This window comes from Lolium rigidum, chromosome 1 (assembly GCF_022539505.1).
Source record: "Lolium rigidum isolate FL_2022 chromosome 1, APGP_CSIRO_Lrig_0.1, whole genome shotgun sequence".
NCBI lineage: Eukaryota > Viridiplantae > Streptophyta > Magnoliopsida > Poales > Poaceae > Lolium > Lolium rigidum.
Genome location: NC_061508.1, coordinates 225745411 through 225749652, shown reverse-complemented (window position 1 = coordinate 225749652; position 4242 = coordinate 225745411).

Here is a 4242-nt window from a genome sequence, read left to right as displayed (position 1 = left end):
AAATACGCGATATTTCCATGGCATAGCCAATGGGAGACATCGGAAAAAACGTATTCACTCTCTTATTCAAGATGAAGGGTTGATTGAAGGCCATGAGCAACTCAAATCTTACATTACTAATTATTATAAAGACTTGTTTGGTCCTCCGGATGAAAGTTCCTTCTCTCTAAATGAGGACTTAACAGCTGATATACCCCAAGTTTCTATAGAAGAAAATGGCTTACTAACTGCACAGTATTCTGAGGAAGAAGTGCAGAAGGCGATTTTCCAAATGGAATGCAACAAAGCACCGGGTCCCGATGGTTTTCCAGCGGAGTTTTATCAAACTTTCTGGGATACTATTAAAGCGGATCTTCTAGATTTGTTCAGTGCTCTGCATATAGGACAACTAGAATTATTTCGTCTAAATTTTGGTGAAGTAATCTTGTTACCGAAAGTTAATGAGGCGAAAGGATTCAACAATATAGACCTATTTGCCTCTTAAACGTAAGTTTCAAGATTTTCACGAAAGTGGCCACCATTAGACTTAATACGGTTGCAGATCATGTCGTTCAACCATCACAAACTGCTTTCATGCAAGGAAGAAATATCCTAGATGGAGTGGCGGTTTTGCATGAGACGGTACATGAGATGCATACTAAGAAATTAAATGGGATTATTTTAAAATTAGATTTTGAAAAGGCCTATGACAAGGTCAAGTGGTCTTTCTTACAACAGACACTTAGGATGAAAGGTTTTTCTCCTGAATGGCGCGCTTTAATAAATGATTTCGTGTATGGAGGTAGTGTGGCAATTCGGATTAATGATGACACCGGCCATTATTTCCAAACACGAAAAGGGTTACGCCAAGGGGATCCGTTATCACCAATGTTATTCAACATTGTGGCGGATATGCTGGCTATACTCATAGAGCGGGCCAAGCCTGATGGTCAGATTGAAGGTGTGATTCCACATCTTGTTGATGGTGGTTTATCTATCCTTCAATACGCCGACGATACAATCCTGTTTATGGATCACGATCTCGAAAAAGCTCACAACCTGAAATTAATTTTGGCGGCTTTTGAGCAGTTGTCGGGATTGAAAATCAATTTCCATAAAAGTGAATTGTTCTGCTTCGGTGATGCCCAAGATGATACAGCTCTATATACAGAGTTGTTTGGTTGCGGGCAAGGCCAATTTCCTATTCGCTATTTGGGTATTCCGAATCATTATCGGAGACTTACGATTGCTGAATGGAAAATAGTGGAAGAAAGATTACAGAAGCGCCTTAGTAGTTGGAAAGGTAAATTGCTGTCCCTGGGAGGAAGATTGGTACTCATTAATTCGGTACTGACAAATATGGTACTGTATATGTTATCATTCTTTCTATTGCCAAAAGGAATTCTGCACAAACTCGATTATTATCGATCCAGATTCTTTTGGCAAGGGGACAGCGAGAAAAAGAAATATCGTCTGGTTAAATGGAGTATAGTTTGTAGTCCCAAAGATCAAGGCGGGCTTGGAGTTCATGACCTCGAGGTCAAGAATTCAGCTCTTCTGGGTAAATGGCTTTTTAAGCTCCTTACCGAGGATGGGATTTGGCAATCTATTCTTCGGAGAAAATATATCGGCGCTAAGACGTTATCCCAAGTGGTTTGGAAACCTGGGGATTCACACTTCGGGCTGGTCTAATGGCGACAAAGAATATCTTTTTCCGTCATGGAACTTTCTCAATTAAGAATGGAGCACAGATACGGTTCTGGGAGGATGCTTGGTTAGACAATGCACCCCTAAGCGAACAGTATCCTGCGTTGTATAGTATCGTTCGTCGCAAAGGAGATACCATTGCCACAGTAATGGCTACTTCTCCCCCGAATGTGACGTTCAGACGAGTTTTGCTAGGACAAAGGCTTTTGGCATGGAATGCCTTAATTCAAAGGTTGGGGGATATTAATCTATCACCTGAACCAGATGAATTTAGGTGGAATTTACATGTAGATGGCTCTTTCTCCGTCAAATCCTTATACAGCGCCATACTTCATTCTGATTTACCAGTTGATAATAATAAGAAAATTTGGAAGATGAAGATACCATTAAAAATAAAAATATTTGGATGGTATCTTCGTCGAGGTGTCATCCTCACCAAAGACAATCTTGTTAAGCGGAATTGGCACGGAAGTACTCAATGTGTTTTTTGTCATCACGATGAAACTATTAAACACCTTTTCTTCCAGTGCCAATTCGCGAGATCTATTTGGTTTGCCATCCAAGTAGCGTCTACCCTGTATCCTCCGACTAGTGTGGCCAATGTCTTTGGCAATTGGCTTCATGGTATAGATCCAAGGTTCAAGTTGCTTCTTAGGGTGGGGGCGCTAGCAGTTATCTGGGCGCTTTGGCTGAGTAGAAATGACAAGATTTTTAATGATAAAAATTGCTCTTTATTGCAGGTCATCTACAGATGTACAGGTATTCTCCGTTTGTGGTTACCTCTTCAGCGCATGGAGAACCGAGACCTGTTTACGGAGGTCTGTACACGGTTGGAGGCTACGGCGAGGGATACTTTTTCCCTACATGGGTGGCAGCATAGTCTACGGATTGAAGCCCCACCCACACCTTAGGCGTTATATGTTTCATCGTTCCGATATGTATTCCGCCTAGTTCTTTTTTAGTTTGGCATCTTTTTGGACTTAAGACTCATAAACGGCTGTGTGCATCCTGGTTATGCAGAGGCTGGATGTAATTGCTTCTAAAGAGTAATAAAGCATCCTTTATCGAAAAAAAAATGATCCCTGGCAATCTGCAGCCTACGCGCCTTGGTGCACACGGCCACTCGATGGCGCGATCTACATGACTTGCAGTGACGCGAGGCTCGCATCATTGCACCCTGGCTGCATGGACGTTGTCTGCGGCCAAAATCAAGTGCACCAAGCTTTTAGATACGCGAACTAGCAATAACGTAAAAAAACAAAACATGTAGCAATCGCCAAAATCGAGGACGAAATAAGTTCTTCGGCTAGGTCTTGTGAAATTATGTTTACATGTAGGCTAAGAGAAAAATTGAGTACTTTCTTTATTCAAAATAGGATGGAAATAATTTTTAGTCAAAGTCAAAAATTTGAAGTTAACATAAGCATCTATATATCAAACGAACACAATATGAAATTATATTTCAAGATGTTTCTAACAATATTGGTTTGAAACTATAGATTGTTGACACATTTTCCTATATAGTTTGTTAAATTTTAAATAGTTTTACTTTGACAAAAACTATATGTGTTCTATTTTAGGAAAGAGAGAGTGTACATACACTTGGCAATGTAAGAGCATGTTTGCTATATACAATATACTATAAATCAATGTTCTAGATTGTTTCGCAGCAAAGCACGGGCATGGTGCTAGTCTTTCTTTACTATTAAGCGTGGATAGGTGGTGTCCGTACGTGAAAAAAGCGATTCGTCCGTCAAAAAAAACCGGGGATCCATCAACCTTCCACTTCGCACGTGAGGAAAAACCGGGAAAACCGGAACACAACCCCGTCTCTCCCAACCGCCGTCCTCACCTCTGTGCCGCCACCCGCAGGATCTCTCCGCGCCGCCGGGCACGGCTCCCTCTGCCGTCGCCCTACTTACTCCCACTGCCCCGACCCGCAAGATCCGCGGTCGCCCTGCTTACTACCGCTGCCCCGACCCGCAAGATCCCTTCGTGTTGCCGGGCACGGCTACCTACGCGGTCGCCCCTGCTTCCTCCCATCGGCTTGCGGGCCGAGGGTGGGCGTCGACAATCGCTGGCAACAGGCGTGGAGGCGGGTCAGCGACGCGCGATAGGAACTGCGAGCAGGCGGCGCAATCACGCGGCAAGGGGGAGGCGTCTACGACGGAAAAGACGCAAGGAACCGCCGCGGCGCTCAATAGACCTCTCCCGCGCAGTCGAGCAGGCCGTCGGGCTGAACGATTCGGGGACGCACTGGCTGCAGCCGTCGTGCAGCTCATCGGGGCGGACGCCGTCGACTGTAAGGCTGCAACACCCCTTCCTCGCCTTGGGTTCGCCGGGGCAGGGCGACCGGTGCCGCAGTATAGGCAGGCTCGAGAGGAAAGCGAGTAACGCCAAGAACGCCGCCCGCAGCCCTGGGCAGTCCTCGGGGTCGTCGCTGCTGGCGATGAGCCGCTGCTGCCGCTCGTACTCCGCCAGCAGCGCCGCCTGCGACGCTTCCTCCGGCTCCTCCTTCACCTCCGGCTTCGGGATGAGGAGGGCGCCGCCGCGCCT